Source organism: Hyla sarda, chromosome 2, assembly GCF_029499605.1.
Source record: "Hyla sarda isolate aHylSar1 chromosome 2, aHylSar1.hap1, whole genome shotgun sequence".
NCBI lineage: Eukaryota > Metazoa > Chordata > Amphibia > Anura > Hylidae > Hyla > Hyla sarda.
Window position 1 is genome coordinate 445,582,548 of NC_079190.1, and position 23,143 is coordinate 445,605,690.

Genomic DNA, 23,143 nt, shown 5'->3' on the forward strand with positions numbered 1-23,143 from the left:
TTGTGCTTTCTGGATTTTGCTGATATAACAAAATAAGCAATTAACAAAAAAGAAATAAAAAAAAACTAGAATTGCACACAAAAAAAAAACAACAACAACAGGCACATTAGAACAATAACAAGTAAAAAAGATTAATAAATCTCCTCCATTGACTATGTTATGGGCTGTTAACATGTCTATATAGTGGAGTGGTCTTCAACCTGCGGACCTCCAGATGTTGCAAAACTACAACTCCCAGCATGCCCGGACAGCCGTTGGCTGTCCGGGCATGCTGGGAATTGTAGTTTTACAACATCTGGAGGTCCGCAGGTTGGAGAGCACTGATATAGTGGGTGATTCCTGCGCTTTCTGGATTTTGCTAATATAACTGTATACCTCCTAGGCCTGTGTTACCTGGTGGTGCTTTGTGTGTCTGCAGTAGCGGTGTGATCTGGTGAGTGTTTTCTTCTGCTTCACTGAACAGTGGAAAATCAGGGATTAACTGTCTATCATATACACTGTCACTTCCAGACGTTCCCGGCATACAAGGCAGCCAGTGCCCAGTGCTCTGTGTTTTCTTCTGTTTAGTTGTCCATCTCCAAGATAAAAAAAAAAAAAAAAAAAAAAAAAAAAAGAAATGCAGTGTTCCATCAAATGTACTGGCGGCCCAAAGCACACGAGAGCGGCACAGTGTCACACAGGAGACGGCCAGCCATTCAGTTCCACAATATATTTGAAATACAAGTAAAAGACACTATAGGAGGACGTAATCAAAATGTATTAAAGGGGTTATCCAGGAAAAAACTTATATATATATATATATATATATATATATATATATATATATACTGGCTCCAGAAAGTTAAACAGATTTGTAAATTACTTCTATTAATTTTTTTTTTATCCTTTCAGTACTTATGAGCTGCTGAAGTTGAGTTGTTCTTTTCTGTCTAAGTGCTCTCTGAGGACACGTGTCTCGGGAACCGCCCAGTTTAGAAGCAAATCCCCATAGCAAACCTCTTCTACTCTGTGCAGTTCCCGAGACAAGCAGAGATGTCAGCAGAGAGCACTGTTGCCAGACAGAAAATTACTATTTTTTAGTAGAAGTAATTTACAAATCTGTTTAACTTTCTGGAGTCAGTTGATATTAAAAAAAAAAAAGTTTTAATGCATCAAAATGGGATTAATATACAGTACAACACCTGGCAAAAAATATGGAGCAACCACACTTAGGGGACGCTCACCTATCATTTTAACTTCATAGCAAATACATTTTATTCAGATGGGGATCCAGAATGTTTGCTGGCCAGGATCACTTACTTGAAGAAAAGCCTTAGGCTAGAGTTCCACTTATTTTTTGTTTTGGTAAAAACTCCAAGAAAAACGCCAATTCTGCCACATGGCGTTTTTTTGGTCAAAAAATGCTGCGGCCAGATGTTAGCTGTAAATTAATGAGAAATCTTTTGGCATTTTTTCACTCTTTTTCAGCTCCTTGGCAGTTTTGCAAAATCGCAGCATGCTGAGCCTATGGCGTTTTTATCCCTCAAATTGTGGCGTTTTTCTCCCAAAGAGGTCAATGGGAGTAAAAAAAACACCAAGAAATGTGTTTTTTAAAGGGGTATTCCAGCAAAAACCTTTTTTTTATATATCAACTGGCTCTGGAAAGGTAAACCGATTTGTAAATGACTTCTATTTAAAAATCTTAATCCTTCCAATAGTTATTAGCTTCTGAAGTTGAGTTGCTGTTTTCTGTCTAACTGCTTTCTGATGACTCACGTCCCAGGAGCTGTCGAGCTCCTATGGGGATATTCTCCCATCATGCACAGCTCCCGTGATGTGACATCATCATTGAGCAGTTAGACAGAAAACTTAAGAAGCTAATAACTATTGGAAGGATTAAGATTTTTTAATAGAAGTAATTTACAAATCTGTTTAACTTTCCGGAGCCAGTTGATATATATAAAAAAAGGTTTTGCCTGGATAACCCCTTTAACTTTTTGCATTTTTGCCGGCTGTTTTTATTATTATGTTTTAAGGATAAAGTAGTGATGGAAATAATTGTATTCTGCAGGCTTGTAAATTAGAATGCACAATATGCCTGCTTCCTCAGGGGAAACACTCAGGGACTTTTGTCAGAATAACACAAATTTCATAACCATATCTACATTCACCAAGAGTTGACCTGATTGTAGAATAAATTCCTAGTTTTATGTCCAGTGATAGACCCCAATATTAAGACAACATTAAATATGAAGGTTGCGTCACCATGTTAGCTTCCAAATGGTATATATATATAAATAGATGTAGGCAGCACACCAAAATAGGTGAAAAAAATCAAGTGCTTTATTCCAAGGAAAATTGACAACATTTCAGCGATCTCACACCGCCATTGAAAATGGCGGTGTGAGATCGCTGAAACGTTGTCAATTTTCCTTGGAATAAAGCACTTGATTTTTTTTCACCTATTTTGGTGTGCTGCCTACATCTATTTATATTCAAAGAGGACCGGAGCACCGAGGTTTAAGGGCTTGCCCCCAACCATCTGGATATTAGGAGGTGCTGCTTTACAAGATAATATATATATATATATATATATATATATATATATATATGTCATATTGCTGGGGTTCCAATGGCTGGTATTATAAACCCCGGAGCCCTAGGTGTGGACGCTATGGTTAGACGATTAAAAATGTATTAAAATTTCGTTTTAAAAAATAAAAATTTCCCATCCCTACTGCATCCATTTTTTAGATATTTTTTTGGGTATCCAACAAATTTTGAAAAGAAAAGCCAAAAGAGCCAAAAATGCAATTTCCCCTCAAATGCAAAAACGCAAAAAAAAAATTCCAGAAAAAACGTCAGACACAAAAAAATTGCACTGATGTTTTTTCTAGAATTTTTTTTCTGTGAAAAAAACGCAGGAAGAAAGACCAAGTGGAATCCTAGCCTTAAAAGAAAACACATATTTTTTTTTTAAAATCAACTGGTGCCAGAAAGTTAAACAGATTTTTTAATTACTTCTATTTAACGCCTTAAGGACCCGGGGTTTTTCCATTTTTGCACTTTCGTTTTTTCCTCCTTACCTTAAAAAAAAAACTTAATTCTTTCAATTTTGCACCTAAAAATCCATATGATGTCTTATTTTTTGTGCCACCAATTCTACTTTGTAATGACATCAGTAATTTTACCCAAAAATCTACAACAAAATGGAAAATAAAATCATTGTGCGTCAAAATTTAAGAAAAAACGCCATTTTGTAAATTTTTTACGCAGTAAATTTTTTTTTAAAAATGACACCTTATCATTATTCTGTAGGTCCATACCGTTAAAATGATACCCTACTTATATAGGTTTGATTTTGTCGTACTTCTGGAAAAAATCATAACTTCATGCAGGAAAATTTATATGTTTAAAATTGTCATCTTCTGACCCCTATAACTTTTTTTATTTTTCTTACGGGGCGGTATGAGGACTCATTTTTGCACCGTTTTAGTGGTACCATTTTTGTATTGATCTGACTTTTTGATCACTTTTTATAAATTTTTTCATGATATAAATAGTGACCAAAAATACGCTATTTTGGACTTTGGTATTTTTTTGCGCATACACCATTGATCGTGCGGTTTAATCAACGATATATTTTTATAAATTCGGACATTTTCACACGTGGCAATATCACGTGTTTATTTTTATGTACACTGTTTTTTTTTTTTTATGGGAAAAGGAGGGTGATTCAAAATTTTATTATGGGAGGGGTTAAATGATCTTTATTAACTTTTTTTTACATTGATCATTGTTACCCCATAGGATAACATAGATCAATGATTCTGCCGCTTGACTGCTCATGCCTGGATCTCAGGTGCGGAGCAGTCATTCAGCGATTGGACACGCAGGAGGCAGGTAGGGACCCTCCGTGTGTCCTCCAGCTGTTCGGAACGCCGCAGCGGTCCCGAATAGCCGACTGAGCTAGCCAGGAGTAGTTTACTTTCATTTAATACCGCGCAGTACTGCGATCAGTGCAGCACGCTATTAGCCATGGGTCCCGGCCAGGCCCAACCTGCTATGACGTGGGGCCACGCCGTATAATTACGTGCTTGGTCGGCTCTCGCGATATGACGGTGACCCCATGGTATATCGGGTCGGTCCCGGCATGCAACTCATGCCAGGACCCGGGGCTAATAGCGCATGGCAGCGATCGCGGTGCCGCATGCTATTAACCCTTTAGATGCGGCGTTCAAAGTTGAACGCCGCATCTAAAATGAAAGTAAAAGTTTCCCGGCTGCTCAGCGGGGCTGATCTGAACCACCACAGTGAAAATGCGGTGTTCCGATCAGCTAGCGCACGAGCGGAGGTCCTCTTACCTTCCTCCGGCGCGTCCGTTTGGCGTTTGATTGTTTCAAGCCTGAGATGCAGGCTTGAGCAATCAACCGCTGATAACATTGAACAATGCAAAGCTATGGCTTTGCAGTGATCAGTGTATAAGATCAGTGTGTGCAGTGTTATAGCCCCCTATGGGAGCTATAACACAGCAAAAAAAAAGTGTAAAAAAAAAAGTTCATAAAAGTGATTTGACCCTTTCCCTAATAAAAGTCCGAATCAACCCCTTTTTCCCATAAAGAAAATAAAAATGTAAATTAAAATAAATATAAACATATGTGGTAACGCCGCATTTGCGAATGTCCGAACTATAAAAAATATATCATTAATTAAACCGCACGGTCAATGGCGTATGCGCAAAAAAATTCCAAAGTCCAAAATAGCGTATTTTTTGTCATTTTTTATAAAATGAAAAAATGAATAAAAAGAGATCAAAAAGTCCGATTAATAGAAAAATGGTACCGCTAAAAACTTCACATCATGGCACAAAAAATTAGTACTGCCCCATAAATAAAATAAAAAAGTTATAGGGGTCAGAAGATGACAATTGTAAACGTTTACATTTTCCTGCATGTAGTTATGAATTTTTCCAGAAGTACGACAAAATCAAACCTATATAAGTAGGGTATCATTTTAATCGTATGGACCTACAGAATAAAGATAAGGTGTAATTTTTAACGAAAAATGTACTGTGTAGAGACAGAACCCCCAACATTACAAAATGGCATTTTTTCTTCAATTTCGTTGAACAATTATTTTTTTTCCGTTTCACCATAGATTTTTGAGTAAAATGACTAATGTCACTGCAAAGTAGAATTGGTGGCACAAACCACAAAAAATAAACCATCTTATGGATGTTTGGGTGCAACATTGAAAGGGTTATGATTTTTAAAAGGTGAGGAGGAAAAAACGAAAGTGCAAAAATGGAAAAAATTGTGGTCCTTAAGGGGTTAAAAAAAAAATTCCACTTGAGTACCCCTCTAAAAGTTCCAGTATAAACTCCTTGGCTAAGGCAGATTGATGATTCATCTCTGAATACCACTTTCATCCAATTTTCCACACTCCATGATTGCTTCTCCTCAGCCCACTGCAATCTTCTTTAGGTATTAGTGCTGGCTTTCTTTTGTTTATTTATTTTTGTTTTGTTTTTGTTTTTTTCCACGGATGTTAACTTCTGCTTCCACTTTTTTTTAATTGCTGTGCATTTTCTATTTTTGCAGGTTTATTTCTGTGAGCTTTCTATCCAGGCCTTTTGACCCCTTCCTTGTTATACCCTTTTCCTTTTCTTTTATAATGTTTACATTTTCTTTATACATGCACCAAATTTTAGACACAATTGATTAGGAACAACCAATATCTTTTACCGCACTCTAGGGGGATTAATTAATAGTGCCAGTAGTTTTTTTGTTTATCAGGTTTTGAAAACCCCAAATGTGCCCAGGAATACTGGGAGTTGTAATTTTGCAACAACCGGAAGAACACTAGTTGGGAAACACTGTTCTACAGCATACAGTCAATGCATGTGCCTACACTTATCCCTGGGGTAATTTTGCCTGTAAATAAGGCAATACTGTGGTAATAGGAGGAAGACACCAAGGGAAGTCCAAGAAAAAAAGCAGTAGAATGTAATAGATCCCAAATTAGTGGAGTCTAAGGAGCCAGAAAACCTACAAGCTCCAGCGATGTCAATCCAATCGTGGTTACAGTGCAGTTATAGTAAACTTGACCAATCTTTATGTTTCATTTAGATTCATTTGCACAGAATCTGACAACACTTCCATTGATCCAACTTTATTTCCTTTCTATAATAGCAGAAATTTGATCCCAGATTTAATAAAATATGAATGTGTCAGGATAAAAATTATGATCTAGTGTTCCCCTGTCTGGTTGTGAGTTACATTTTTCCTTATTTGCATGTTCTTTATCTATATGACAGGAAGCATATAACTGAGTGATGTGACACTTTGGGATCCTCTTCTAACCAGTGATACGGGACGGCAATTATCTGCTTATTGACAGTGTGTGACAGTCTCACAGCTGTATATGTAAGTATCAGGTATGGGAAGCGTCACATTTTCCTTTACTGTAGTGGTGTGTACAATTTTATCATTTACCTATGATGCACTATATATTTATATTGTATTGCCCTGTCTCCTTGGACGTCCTATACCGCCATAATTCATTCTTTCAGCTTTGGGTCCCATGGGCAACAGCTGCTGTACTCAGCTATCTCCAGCCCTACCATACACAATGGAGCAGCAATGCACATGTGCAACTAGGGTCCAAGTGGTCAGACCCCCCCCCCCCCCTCATGATCTGACACTTATTCCCTGTCCTGTGAATAGGGGAAAAGTGTTTTAAGCTGGAATGGCCCAATAAAGTAATAAGTAGCACTTCATGCCTACAGAATATTTATTAAACGTCATACCCCTGTCATTGCAATTTGGGATCCCCACTGCACAGGGGTGATAACGGCAAAGTGCTATCACATACTAGGTTCAATGTCTTTTCTATAGTAGGTGTCTAAAATAAAGATAGGCTCTAGGGAAGTTCAGAAAAAAAAACGTATATATATATATATATATATATATATATATATATCTATATAGGGATGTCAAAGGACACATGGCTTCAGTTCATCCCCTAAATAGTGTGGAGCGGCATAGGCCATATTCGAATTCGCGATATTTTGCGAATATATATGGACCAATATTTGTCATATATTCGCTAAATTCGCATATTCATAATATTCATGTTTTTTTCGCATATGTGTAAATTCGCATATGTGAAAATTTATGAACTTTATAGCAAGTATACCAGTGTAACTTGATAGAAGCAGCAGAAGGGAGGGATCAATATTCGCGAATATTCGAATATGCGAATATTCACCCGGCGGTCTCACACAGTAGTATTAGAGCCTTCTTTAGACCACACAAGCTGGAAGCAGAGAGGGATGATCACTGTGATGTGTATTGTGAAAAAAAAGCGGATATTCGTAATTTCGAATATATAGTGCTATATTCCCAAATATTCGCGAATTCACAAATATGCGATATTCGCAAATAAAATTCGAATTGCGAATATTTGCGAGCAACACTACTCCTAAACCCCAGTGATGTGTATTTCTTCCCCATCTTCACTTTGTACAACAATTATCACCTGTACAAGCAGCCCGCCCTTACAATTATAGGTCCAGCAAAGTTAATATCTGCCTTGCTAATAATTATAAACCTGTTATGTTTCCTGTCAAAATGTTAATCTTAATGTAATGGTATGAATGTATGGACTCTTATTAGTGTAATGTCTTCTGTATATGATGGACATTATGTAGAGATAGGTGAATTTTTCAAAAATTGGATTTGCCCGATTTGCCGAAAAAATTTGGTTTGTTCTGAATATATTCGCAGCGAATCACTATTAAAAAGGCTATTTTTGGCCTACAGAGAGCCTCAATAGGGGTGTAGAACACATGAGTAATGCAGTGTCCTCCTCGTGTGCTGACCCATACAAAGAAGGAAACTCCTTCTGACACTTCCCTCTGCTAAAAGGCATAGAAATCATCATCCAGCCCCACCATCATCAACGCACGTTGGGACTCTAATCAAATTGGATGTGTGAACCAATATCCAGAACCACAAAGTTTTGGACTTTTCTGTGTCTCCTTTCTATTTAAATATTAAATGACTGTCCTGCACACTTAAACATGCTCATTTCTTATTTTTTCTTCCTGTCTCTAAGTACTGCGCCTTTGTATAATAAAGGGGTTATCCAGGAATAGAAAATCAGAGCTAATTTATTTCAAAAACCACTCCCCATCTTTCACCAGGTTGGGTGTGGTTCTGCAGCTCAGTTCGACTGAAGTGAATGGAGTCAAGTTGTAATACCACACACAACCTGGAGACTGACGGGGAGCTGTTTTTGAAAGAAATTAGCACTGTTTTTCTATTCCTAGTTAACTCGTTTTTGCCTACGGTTGAAAAATCGGCAAGACTGTATCCGAGGCAAAACGGATGCAACCGTACACAACATTTGGAATACGGTTTACAATGCATTCTCTATGCATACGGTTTCGGATACGGTTGTATACGTTTTTTTGCGGAAAACCGTATACGGTTACCGTATTTGAAAAACGTGGTGTGAACCCAGCCTAACAGAATTATGGGCAGTTTGTTTTTTGGGGTGTGTGGACTGTCTTGAGGTGTGATTTTTGCAATTTTTACATCTTGAATGAGACGAGATCCACATTGCCCCAGTGGAGATAGATCAACCCTTTAACGTGCAGAGGTAACAGCGTCAGCGTGTTTATTTAGTTTGTTTTATTTGGTATTTATAATGTATATTTAGCCAAAAGTGATGACTCCAAAGTGGTAGGTGAGTCTCCTCTTACAAATAAATTGTTTTCCCCCATGTTCTACATGCATCAATGCCATAATATAGATAGTGCTTGGTATTTTGAGGATGATTCATGTACTACACTCCACACTTTATGACTTTCATTTTTTGCCTCATGTATTGCTACACTGTAACTTAAGCTCTTCATTGAACAACCTTCTCATGTCCCTGCATCATGAATTTTAACCACTACTACATAAAACAGTATATAATTTCATGAACACATTCCGTAAAGCAGCAGCACAGGCTTATGGGTAGATCACACATTTATGTATATGTATATACTTATTTATAAGCCTGGTCTAGCACTAAATAAATTCAGTTCTACTCCTGCATTGATATTTAAATGCATACAGCACAGGTAACATTTATGCTGAATATATGAAATAAGATATTACAAGAGGACCCCATAGACTCATAGTCATGGATGAAGCCGGCTTACTAATGATAATCACATGGTCAATGTGATCATCCTTCTGTTTATATTGCATTCTATCTTTTTTTTTTAACCTTGTTTTATATACATTTCTGCAACATTACAACACTTTTTCTATTTAGCTTTGGCTGTGCGATGGATGGAAATCTTTTTATTATTTTTGTGTAGAACTCATTGGAGTGCCAAAGTACTAAACAGGCTGTGCATCTAACTGTAAGGCAATTGAGGTAAATTACTTAAAATCGCTATATATATGTATACATTTTAACATGATTTTACAACAATTTACTGCAATTATCTCCTTCATTTAGTCTGAATGATCACACAATTATAACATGAAATGCCTGCCGCAGGACCTCTGTGACAGCTACATGGCATCACACATACATTACAATGTTCAATCATGTTATACATAATATTTATTTTTACATTTTACTGGTATGCTTTTAATTTTTATACGAATGTCCATGTAAAAAAAAAATATATGGTGTCCAAACAATAGTTTGGCATTTCCTGTTTTTAGTAAGTCCCTTGTGAGCTTTGCAGTGTAGACTGAGACAGAGCTAGCAGGGAAGAGTGATTCAATGACAGATGGCACATCTCTACTGTACTACGGAAGGTCTACAGTGGATAAGCCTCTATACATTATATACACATATAAGGCTCTGTATGCAGCTCTCCTAAGCACTGGTATCTGACATCAGAGTTAGAGGGTGTTTCTCCTGTATAGCTGTTGTAGTTTTTTTTTTAAATAAAATATAGGTGTCTACAACATTTTTTAAAACAAGACTAAACATGTAATTTGTGTTCTACAATCTTAAATCTACTAAAAGACACTAAAATTACATACATGAGATACACACACCCCCTGTAACAGTTACAGACACCATAAAAGTGACTGTAAGAGGACCCCTTTTAAAAAAAAGTGCATTCTACAGGATCCCCATAACAATGACAGCCACGGAACCACTAAAATAGTAGCACCCTGTACCACTCAAACACAATACCATCCATTGCTTCACAACCCATCTTAAAATATAGGGAAATACAGACAACTGGCATGAGATAACATTCATTCCATATGTTAGTGATGTCTTAGCAAACCAATGATGTAGCCAAAGGAAGGCTAACTCTAAGAGCCAGAAAGAGGTAGACAAGTTCTTTATTATGGAGCGGCAGTTAGGATGTCTGATCAATACTACTGTTAAACAGGGGGAAATGTGACCCCTGTTATTCTGACCTTTGTGTTTATCTATGTGTGTATGTATGTGTGTGTGTGTGTGTGTGAGCGCGTGCGTGCGTGTGTGTGTGTGTGTGGGGGGGCTCTTTTAAAGTAAGAATGTGTTCTATTAAAGTATTTGAGAACGTAATTAAAAAAACATAAAACTAAAGAAAAGTCTGTAATTCCAGCAATTACATTTTGCCAGTTTTGTAAACAATGTATAAAGATATAAAATAGGCTTAAAAGGATTTTGTTATACCTATTTTATAGCCATCATTTTTCTATTTATGAGAAGTTATTATTCATATGCAAAATAACAAATTCCAAAATAATCATCAGTAAATCTTTTATACCACAGGTAAAGCTGATGCCTGTAAATAGTGTCTCCTGTAAAATAGTAGAGGACAGAAGTGCATTAACCCCTGAAAATAACCATGCCGGTAATTATAGTAATATATGTGAGTGGAAAATGACTTGATTCCTCGCTTAACAGAAATTACATATTTTTAGTTGGTGAAAAGCATTTGGTTGAGTTTTTCTTAGACCATATGTTAGCATAAAAAACGATCAGCTATAACATTAGGTGAAGTGAGCAACATTGACTCACAACAGCGTCTATTAAGGGGCGGTACATATTAGGCCGCAAGTGAACAGTCTGTTCTTGAAGAAGATGCATTGAAAGCAGGAAAAATGAAAGGATAAGGATCTGAGTAATTTTGATAGCTAGATGAGTCAGAAGAGCAGGTCTTATGGGCGTTCCTGGTGTGCAGTGGTTAGTATCTTACAACAGTGGTTAAAGGAAGGACAACTGGTTAACCTATGAGAGGGTCAAGGAAGTCCAAGGTTTATTGGTGCATGTGAGAATCAGAGGCTAACCTGGCTGATCTTATAAGACAGAAAAACAACTGTACAAAAAATTCCAGAAAAAATGAATGTTGGTTATGACAGAAATGTTTCAGGACACATAGTGCATCACAAGTTGCAGAGCACCAAAGTGCCTCTGACGACCCTTGTCCACCTTCACAAGCACCTACTTGAGGCCTGAACCACTGAAAAATAGAAGGTGGCTTGGTCTTCTGACTAAAGTCCCTTTACATGATATGAATGGGGGTATCTGCCTTATTCTATACCCAAGTCCCATAGAAATCAGGGTGCCAGGGTGCCATTCAGGAGATTATGGGTGTCACTGTCATTAGTGGGAATACCATTGCTATAAAGAATGTACCCAGTGTTGGATTGGTCCATTGCAGGACCCCCCTAATGAATCTTTAACATCTGGCTCTGGCCGTACACAAAGAGCTAAATGACTCTAGTTGGGCTGGAGCTGCTGGGAGCTCACCTGTGTCATCTGGGTGTGGTTTTTTAGCTCTAATACCTATCAGGAAGGTGTATCACCTTCCTATATTAGCTAGGAGCAGTGATCAGTCCAGCGTCTGTAAAAGGTTATACCTTAGCTGACACCTCCTGCTTACTGGATACCTGCTTGTATAATCTTTGGCTTTTCCCTTGACTCTTCTCTTGTTCTGCGTTCTTGTACTCCGCCATCTCCTGGTACAGACCTCGGCTAGACTGACATTGATTTAACCTTGTGCATGTGTCTTAGTGTATCTCTGTTAGTTTTTGTGTCTCCAGCTGTTCTCCGACTCCTACTATTTTTGTATTTTATTATTTTGACAATGCTGTTCCGGCACTTAGCAGGGAGGGTTTGTCATCCTGGTTGTCGATGCATCACTTAGGGTGGATAGGAAATAGGTAGGGACAGCTGCTGTTGGTGAGTTAGGGCATCACTGTTCCCTGCCCATACAAGGCAGAATCCTACAAAAAATGTTCAGGATTGGTTTGGGATTCGGCCTCAAAATTCCCTTGATCCCAATTTGTTCCAAACGCTTTAGAATTTGCTGAAAAAATATGTCTGATGTGTCCTAGAGACTCCACTTTGTAACTTACAGGACCCTAAAGGATCTTTATATGTACAGAAGGCTCCTGTATAATGGATAGCCATGAACAAATTTTGGAGGCAATGCTCGACTACAAGCATAAAGAAAATGAGCTGGCTTTAACTAGTTTAGTCTTAGCCCTCTCTATATGGAAAGATAATAGAAAAGAAAAATGTAACTCGGTCAGGTTAAGGCTTTATGGCAAAATTGTATTACTATCCATTCTGTAAAAGGGGACTTCTAGGATGAGGCTTGATACATTTTCAGAAGCAGAAACAAATTTAGTTGTAGAGTGGGTCGCTGGTGGAACCATGAGTTTCCCCATAGACCATTTCGTAACTTTGCTCTCTATGCGACAAATTTCTTATAAAGAGGGTCACAAATCAGATTCATTCAGATAAAATTCCAGGTGTTACCACTTTCTATGGGATTTTTAGTAATACCACAAGCCATAGTCATAACTTCTTCGGAAGGAACACAGTACTGTATTTTTCAACTAACAAAACCATTTTCAAAGTAGTAGCAGAAAAGCAAATACGGCAGTGAGAATCGACATTATCCATTTGCATGAGTTGCATGAGCCGATTCCAAATGTAATAAATTCAGCTTTTTCCATTTAAAGGAAACACTAAATTTAGCATTTTAAAAATACATTCAGGAATACATTTCAAAAATAGCCATTTCTATTTCGCATATTATCAATTGAAGGTAAGAGATGCATGAAGTTAATGTGGAGTGTGTAATGAGTTTTACCACTGACTCCATCTTGGAGATACACAGTTACAGGAAACAGATAATGTATCTCTCTGCAGCTTTCATTTCACTAAAATGAGGTTATCACTTTATCCAGAGAAGGTTAGCTGTATTTTCCAGTGGAAGCGGCACATTCCTGCAATGGCTTTAAGTAATAGCATCTGAATGATGTATATACCATTACAGGCAATATCCAGAAAGGCTATTATAATGTCAACTTATGTCATTAATGTCAACTTTTTAGTGAATAAGGAAAATATTTATGCAAATGGATGACTTCCCAATCCCTAATTTAAATAAAACCTTTGTAGAAAGAGAGAGCTTATCCGTCCATTAGTACTAATCCCAACATTCGTGGCTGGGGACATCACTCTCGCAGATTATACATGAAGCAGCGGCGGCGGTGCGGTAATTTGAGGTTAATGGTGGGTTATTACTCTCGTCTTATGGGTGTTGCTGCATAGAGATGACATATATTAATGCAGCAGATTTATTTTTATTTTTATCGAAGTAAAGCAAAGATTAACAACCTTCTCGCCATCAAACAATCTTTTGGCAGGGCCCTTCGGAAAGAGTTGTCATTATGTGGTATTTTGGAAGAACTTTTAAGCACTGTTTATTTTTATTTTGTATATACTTAATTTGGATATAAGATGGCCTGGTCATACACATTTTACTAGAGGAGATGCCACGGCAAGAAAAGCGCATACGGTCTTAAAGGGGTACTCTGGTGGAAAGCATTTTTTTTTTTCAAATCAACTGGTGCCAAAAATGTTTACAGATTTGTAAATTACTTCTATTTAAAAATCTTAATCCTTCCAGTACTTATCAGCTGCTGTATACTACTGAGGAAGTTGTATGATTATTTTCAGTCTGACCACAGTGATCTCTGCTGCCACCTCTGTCCATTTCAGGAACTGTCAAGAACAGGAACAAATCACCATGTTAAACCTACTCTGGACAGTTCCTGACATGGACAGATGTGTCAGCAGTAAGCACTGTGGTCAGACTGTAAAGAACTATACAACTTCTTGTGGAGCATACAGCAGCTGATAAGTACTGGAAGGATACATTTTTTTTAATAGAAGTAATTTACAAATATGTATAACTTTCTAGCACCAGTTGATTTAAAAAAAAAAAAAAAAAGAAAATAGTTTTCCACTGGATTACCCCTTAAATAAAGACTTTCTTTGCTAGAGACACTTATGCTTGGCGGTTACAGTAGTGGTTACTGTCTGTTTTCACAAGGAGGCATGAAACTTGATTAGAATGTTAAGCAAGCTGTTTTGGAGTGTCTTGGACAAAATTAAAGTCTCTCTTTTACTCTGGTTCTAGGGAAAGCGAACTACTCAACCCAGTCTGACATTGCTCTAAACCCCCACATCACCTACTGTTGTCAAGGGAAGCTTGAGTCAGATGTACATGCTTAGTGATGACCATTCAATAAATTGCCAGATCATTGAATACAAAACCAGTGGTCTTTTTGCAACATCTGGAGGTCCTCAGTTAGAGACCACTGACATAGATGGTCCTGATTCTTCAGAGCAGCATATTGTGAGCACTTTTTGCCTATGGCACAAAAACTGGAGCACCTTCTATTAAATCTACAGTATATTCTGGAATATGACATATGGCCGCCACACCCCCTTCCATCCCTGTGGTCGGGAGGAATTAGCCAGAGAACCTCCAGCGCTTCCGGAAGCAGTTACAGGTGGGTGATGCTATATTGCGGGGGTCCCCAGCGGCTGGACCCCGGCGATCTGATATCTTATCCCCTATCCTTTGGATCTGGGATAAGATGTCTAGGGGCGGTGTACCCCTTTAAATGATTTATAAAGGATTAGAAGAACATCCCTTTTAGAAACAGCGCCACACCCATCAAGGAGGTTGGACTGGTATTGTAGTTCAGTTTCACTGTAGTTAATAGAACTAAGAGCAACACAATATAAAACCGGTGAGCAGTCATGTTTTTCCATCCTCTAAAACACCTTTGAACTAACTCATGTGCAGAAATCTTTACATTATTGACATTTATCCTCTCTGTCTACAGCTTCTCAATACAATGTTTCACTGACTCTGACAAAGAAGACTCCCACTACCGTTACACAGTAACTTAGTACCCATAGTTTTCCTTATTGTGCTATTTATCATCCTTGGTACAATCTCATATAAACAATTCTACTTGTCCACTCTCGTATCTTCCCAGTCAATCCAAAGCAAATGTTACCAGCAACAACTCTATCCTCAAGTCTGCTGTATTTCATCTAAAGGCTTTGTTGCATAAAAAAAAAGAAGAAGGAAAAATGATTGTGGCCAAAAAATGACATAACAATAATAACAATACATTGCTTTAGTATGCAAGTGAACCTTTTTTTATCAGGTCTCTCCTTTAACCACTTAAAGGGGTACTCCACCCCAGACATCTTATCCCCCATCCAAAGGTTAGGGGATAAGATGTCTGATCGCAGGGGTCCCACCGGTTTGGACCCCCATGATCTCTGCATCGTCACCCCGCCGTCATCACTACAGAGCACACTGGCTCTGTGCGTGATGCAGAAATGATGCAGGTGCTCCGCCCCATGACGTCACACCTTGCCCCCTTAATAAAAGTCTATGGGAGGGGGTGTGAGCATCACGGGGGTTGTGCTGTGACGTCCCAATGCTCTGTCCCCTGCATCACCCCGTCATCACGCACAGAGCCAGTGTGCTCTGTAGTGATGATGGCGGGGTAGCGCTGCAGAGATTGTAGGGGTCCCGAGCGGCAGGACTACCCCAATCAGATATATTATAATATGTCTGGGGTAGAGTACCCCCTTTAACCCCATAAGGACACAGGGTTTTTCCATTTTTGCATTTTCATCTTTTCCTCATCACCTTCTAAAAATCATAACGCTTTTAATTTTGCACCTAAAATTCCATATTATGGCTTACTTTTTGCGCCACCAATTCTACTTTGCAGTGACATCAGTCATTTTACCCAAAAATCCACAGCAAAATGGAAACAAAAATCATTGTGCGTCGAAATTGAAGAAAAATGCCATTTTGTAAATTTTGGGGGCTTCCGTTTCTACACAGTACATTTTTCGGTAAAAATGACACCTTCTCTTTATTTTGTAGGTCCATATGGTTAAAATGATACCCTACTTATATAGATTTGATTTTGTATTAATTCTGAAAAAAATCATAACTACATGCAGGAAAATGTATACGTTTAAGATCATCATCTTCTGACACCTAGAACTTTTTTATTTTTCCACGAACGAGCCGGTATGAGGGCTCATTTTTTGCTCCGTGATCTGAGTTTTATATTGGTACCGTTTTTGTATTGATCAGACTTTTTGATCGCTTTTTATTACCGATCTCATACACAGATCATTGCTGTGCACTGACACGGGAATGATCTGTGTTATCGGCGGTCGATTGCTCAAGCCTGGATTTCAAGCTTGGAGCAATCAATCGCCGATTGGACATGACAGAGGCAGGTAAGAGATCCTCCTACTGCTTCCTAGCTGATCGGGACATCGCAATTTCAGTGCTGCACGCTATAAGCCCAGGGTCCCGGCTTTCATTATCCGCTAAGACAGACCCGGTATGACGCGGGGCCACGGCGTGACCCCGCTTTATATACCGGGATCGGGCGCAGGGCGTACAGGTACACGCTGCATCTTTAAGAGGTTAAGGGCGCAACCCATTTTGGCCTTAAAGGGGTACTCCAGTGGAAAATATATTTTTTTTAATTAATTGATACCAGAAGGTTAAACAGATTTCTAAATTAATAGTGCAAAAAAAGATAATAACCACACCTCAAGGACACCACCATTAAAAATGGGGCATAATGTTACAAGATATAGATTTCAAACAGAGCATGCTTCATATTCACAGAATATTTATTACATAAAATATAAAATGTGGTTATCTTTGAAGCACGCTCTGTTTGAAATATATTTAATATTTTATGTAATAAATATTCTGTAAATTTGATGCAGGCTCTGTTTGAAATCTATATCTTGTAACATTATGCACCATTTTTAATAGTGGTGTCCTTGAGGTGTTATTTTTATGTTTTTTTGCACTTTTAGTTCTTACTGATCATTGGGTATCGGTAAATAACCACATGTACCTCGGACACTTTAGCTGTGAGCTGCACACATTTCCTGTTCCAGATTTATAAATTACTTCTATTAAAAAATCTTAATACTTCCAGTACTTATAAGCTGCTATATGCTCCAGTGGAAGTTCTTTTATTTTTGAATTTACTTTCTGTCTGACCACAGTGCTCTCTGCTGACACCTCTGTCCATTTCAGGAACAGTCCAGAGCAAGAGAAAATTCCCATAGCAAACCTTTCCTGCTCTGGACAGTTCCTGACATGGACAGAGATGTCAGTAGAGAGCACTGTGGTCAGACAGAAAAGAAATTCAAAAAGAAAAGAACAGCTGAGAAGTACTAGAAGGATTAAGATTTTTTAATAGAAGTCATTTACGAATATGTTTGACTTTCTGGCACCAGTTGATTTAAAAAAAAAATGTTTCCATTGGAGTATACCTTTAAGGGCACAGTCAGTTTTAATTTTTACGTTTTCGTTTTTTCCTCCTCGCTATCTAAGAGACTCTCTTAGATTTTTCCATCCACACACCCATATGAGGGCTTGTTTTTTTGTGCGACCAATTGTACTTTGTAAAGATGGGAAATTGAAAAGAAAGTTTTTCCATTCACCGGAGATTTCCATATATATATGTTTATTTATAAATATTTTATCCATAAAAAAATGTACATACCAGAATATTAAGAATAAACATTGAAATGCAATGAAATTAAAGTCCAAAAATTTTATAAATTAATAACTGGGTAACACCATTCACTATAGGATGTTCCCACAGTTGTCAATGTATTCATGCATTTCCAGGAGGAATATCAGATGAAGACAGATGAAAGGCAGAAGGCAAAGAAGGATGGCAAAGAACAGAAGCTACAAAGAGGTGGCAGAGGTGTTCTAGTATTAGGAGCCATTGTATGATTTACAAATGGAGGAACAATACTTGCACAATCAATAAAAGGGTTCCAAACTGGTTTTGCTTTGGGCTGTGTCTGTGAGTCTAAGTACCCTATAGTTCTTTACCATTTATTACCCTAGAAGTTGGACTTCTGCTGCTAAAGAGTAATGTGTTGCTCCACAAGCAAGGTCACGGTAAGGTGGCTGGACAGAGAACCAGGTCGTGTCAGTGCATATCACCATTGGAACAGGCAGGTCACCATTGGGACAGGCAGGTAAATGTAGTCCAAGTCATAAACAAAAGAGTCAGAACAGTACCCTTGGATAAGGCAGATATATAGTCCAATACAGACAGATGGTCGAGGCAGGCAGCACTGGTTCAGGTTAGCAATTTGAATAGCAGAGAAATGTCTGATGACTGGGGGTCTGATCGCTGTGACCCCCCTTCAATTTCTAGAATGGGCCAGACTCTTCCTGCTGAGTGCTCTAGCCCCCATCTTCTGAGACAAACTGGTCTTGGCAGTGACAGGCTGCTCAGTCAGTCACCAGCCGCAACAGTGTCCTCCCCCATTTTGATGATTGGCTGAGCGGGCTTCCACTGCCAAGACTAGCTTGTCTCAGAAGGTGGGGGCTAGAGCACTCAGCAAGAAGAGTCTGGCCCCATTCTGGAAATCAGACACATATATCATATCCTGTGGATAGGGGATAAGTATTTTTAATGCTGGATAATCCCTTTAAGTAGATCCAAGAAACGTACTTGACTTGAAAAAGTCGGTGCGTCTTATACTGCGAATACACCCCTATCGCGGCGGTCCCTGCGGCCATCAACGGCCGGGACCCGCAGCTAATACAGGACATCACCGATCACGGTGATGCCCTGTATTAACCCTTCAGACGCGGCGATCAAAGATGACCGCCGCGTCTGAATGAAGGGAAAGTGACACTAACCCGGCTGTTCAGTCGGGCTGTTTGGGACCGCTGCGATTTCACCGCGGCGGTCCCGAACAGCCCGACTGAATAGTCGGGTTAGTGCTTACAGGACACCGGGAGAGACCTTACCTGCCTCCTCTGAGTCTTCTCCGCTCAGGGATCCCCTGTATGGCCGGCGCTCTCCTTCCTCGTCATCATGTTGTCGCGTACGTGTGTCGGCGTGCGAAACGACGTGATGGCCGCGACGGAGAGCGAGAATACCCGGCCGGCAGCAGAGACGTTCCGGAGCGACGGGGACACGGCGACAGCGATGGAGCGACATCCAGGGCAGCGGTGACGGGTCCATAGCGGCGGGGACACGTGAGTATTACCTCCTATGCAGTGGTCTTCAATCTGCGGACCTCCAGATGTTGCAAAACTTCAACTCCCAGCATGCCCGGGCATGCTGGGAGTTGTAGTTTTGCAACATCTGGAGGTCCACAGGTTGAAGACCACTATTGGGTTCAAAGTCTTTATTTTTTTAGATTTTGCACCTATAAATTGGGTGCGTCTTATACGCCGGTGCGTCCTATAGGGCGAAAAATACGGTATATTACAATGAATGTTTACTTGTTACAGTGCTGCATTATTGGGAAACAGTGCTTGCAAAATACAAGTACCATAAGATAAGAGAAATGGATATAACATTTAGATACTAAGTGCTTTAGACAAATATAGGCACTTGGGAAATTGAATAAGAATGAGATATAATTTGAGCCTTTACAATATAATATATTACAAAGGTGACAAGGGAGCGCTCATAAAAGAGTATTTGATGAAAAGTTACATATGCATTACAGTCACTAAATGCACTATTAGAAGGAATCAAAGGAAGCCATTAAATTCTTTATACAAGGATATTGCCTCCATTTGAAAGGAATATAGAGCATTAGTTCACCTCTGAATATCAATGTATAGTTTACATATAGAATACATACACATAACGGAGACAGCTAGGCAAAAACTTTGCTCCATTTATGTCATAGTGATCCTAACTACAGCATATGTTATAGCTCATGGTTACCTGGAGCTGAAATCATAGTTCTGAAGGCCGCTGAGTTCATATCTACCAGCATTGTTCAAATCAATTTTCTTTCACAAAACTTTTTTAAAAATGTTTTATTTGCATTGTGGGAAAAAAAAAGTTGGGCACAGCCATCTGATGTTGAAAAATCTAACTTTTCCTAAGATAGTAGTGTAGCACAGGTTGTATTTGACTGGGGTTCCTTGTACCAACTAGAGTGAATTATTTACCCAAACAGAACACGTAACAGTCCAAATACCAATCCAGCAGTCTACTCAAGGATATTGATACGTTTTTACAGATTTAGAAGTTTCCACCACATCACAATTTAAGATACAAAGAACTAACGCGTTTCAAGAGTCTGGAGCCCCTTAAAGGGATCTTATCCCCTATCCAAAGGAGATCGCAGGGGGTCCCAGCAGCCAAACCTCTGCAATCAGATATTTTATCCCCTATCCTTTGGATAGATGATAGGATGCTTAGGGGTGGAGTACCCCATTGATCATTGCACATAACAGAACCAGAACATGTAAATGTCCACATGTAATTTCACTGTAATATTTGTTGTTATTGTTCATCCAGACAAATTACTGTCTCTAAAGTCGACTCCAAATTGGGTCTTTAAGCTGTACAGTTCCGGTTCTTATGCAATCAATTCAAACACAAGCTCATCCCATGTAGTCACTGCAGTGTCTTAATTCACAGTGTAAGCAATGTGTCATTTATTCCCCTATTGGGTAAAGCATTTCCTCCTTCTCTATTCATAGCAGGAGGAGCATACAGTCTTTTCATCAGCTGACATCATGTGCTATCTCTGTCCAGCAGTAATGGAATGTGAGCTCCTTTTACTTTAAAAGATGGAGCCGGTTTCTGTAAGTTATACCATAGATTTGAAAATTTGGCAATTGGTAGAAATGCCAACCTTCCAAATGTATGAAAAACTGGGAGAATTGAGTGATTGCATGCACGGATTCTCTAGTCATCTTTTTGTCCTGATTCGTGGTAAATTATACGTACATATTAAAGTATCACTGTCACTGGAAAAAACTTTCGACATGACAAGTTTAGATGACACTGGGTCTAAGTCCCAAGAGTGGCTGCATTCACAAGTTATAAGTCGGTGAAGTGAGTATAAGTGCACACTTAACTCCCTGGCTTTTACTTAAATGTGACTCATTAACTGCAATTGTCTATGCGGTAAATGAGTTGGATTTTAAGGTCAACAGGAGAGTGAAGAGTGCTACTGTGCTCTTCACATGCTTATAAATTGTGATCGCAGCCACTCTTGGGACTGATATCTGGTGACATCTGAACTTGTCAAAAGTTTTTTCAAATGACAATAACTAACTGTAAAAGTCAAAGGGAAGTGCACACTTAAGCGTGATAATGATAATAAGTGTGTAGAGATGCATGCTTCACTCCCTGCTCTGTATCATTGAGATGGTACAATAGACTTACATAATAGGTCTATCCTGGTTACGTGACAAAGACTTTAGCGCACACTTCTCCCGACTCATTCTTGTGATCATTTAGGGTCTAAACACTCAGACCCTGACCAATTAAAACTTTACAATATACTGTTGTTGTTTTTCTTCATTAGGGGCACACATTAAGATCTACCTGTTGGACAAGTTCTAAGTTGTGAGTGTCCTGATTCTAGGGGTCTCCAAATAGTTTTGTGGTGGTTTTTAAGCAGACATTTTGAACTCTATTTTTTTTATATTCTGTGTTGCATTCTCCTTAGTAGCCTTTTGATTCAAAATATTACATTTTGGCCGAGTCTTATGGGAAATCATGTACACAGTTTTTCTTGGAACAAAGAGGATAAATGATACATTTTATCAAGCATTTTAATTTTTTGCAAAATTCATAATTAGAGCAGGAAGAATAAGACAAATTCTTTTTCTAGGCATTGATGTCTTCTGCAACAGTTTAATGAGCAGAAAATGCCTGGGGGCAATAGCGATGCCAATACCAAATGGGGTGATGTGCCAGCATCCAATGCCCTCATTGTTATCAGGCATATAACCCATTAACACTGAGCATGAATTCAGACATACTAGTCCTAAAAGCAAAAACTATCAAATATTACTTTGATTTTATTTGTAATTGAAAAGATTGAATTCAATGGTGCTCTTTTTCGATAAATGTGCATATATGGCACTAATGATGAAAGCCAAGTATCAGGGATTTTGTGGTCATTGCAATAGGCTTTATGGAGTGGCAGGTCATATATGCTTCCACTGTACCATCCAAACTCCTCTAGCTGAAGTCTTGAACTTGGGAAGAACTGGACACTAGTGCGGTTCCAAATGGTTTTCATTCCCCTTCTTAGAATGTATCACCTGTCCAGTGAATAGGTGGAAATACTTTAGACTGGGATACCTATTTTAAACAAATACCTTCAAACCGGCTATGCTGATTATGTCCCATATCAATCATGAGCATAGTGCTAGGACAGTGTACGTGGACAATAATTAATCATTATAGAACAACTTGATACAACTACCAAGTTGTTATTGCAAAAATATAAAAATGATTATTTATGGAAATCACATAAGAAAATTGTACACATTCATTATACAATGTTCATACCAGTGCAGACTTAAATTGCCAATACACTATCCACATATTTCAATTGGTATCAATAGTGGCTAGGTGATATCAATTCCTAGTATTACATAGAGTTGTTTAGTATAATACAAATACACCGAAACAAAATATTACAGGTATCTATGGCAGGGTTTGAATCCCCTGTATATATAACCACATGTAATAAAGTCAGTGTATAAGCAAACTAACTCCCAGACAACCTAAAGTGCCAACATAGTGCCACTGAAAGTCTTACCCATAATGCTGAAATACTGCTGGCAAACCCTGAGCATGCTTTTGCTACCTTCCTCCTGGAGCCGGTGCCATCCTGCCCCCTCCCATACACTTGCATTGAGGGGGTGGGACTATGACATCACGAGCTCCCTGCGCAGAGTACCCATTTAAGGGTATGTTCACATGTTTGTAACCATTCATTTTAATGGGTCCTTGGATGCATCAGCCCCAGA

The 23,143-nt window shown here is 38.7% G+C and overlaps 1 protein-coding gene and 1 long non-coding RNA gene across 3 annotated transcripts in view; one reads left to right on the plus strand and one right to left on the minus strand.

Annotated features, from left to right (window-relative positions):
* EPHA6 (EPH receptor A6) overlaps positions 1-23,143 on the minus strand; it is a 1,030,110-nt gene that overhangs the window by 705,533 nt on the left and 301,434 nt on the right. The gene's annotated exons all lie outside the window — the stretch shown is intronic.
* On the plus strand, positions 6,296-14,554 carry LOC130357027 (uncharacterized). Its single transcript, XR_008889072.1, has 3 exons — positions 6,296-6,404; positions 10,768-10,849; positions 14,435-14,554. It is a non-coding gene; the product is annotated as an uncharacterized LOC130357027 (long non-coding RNA).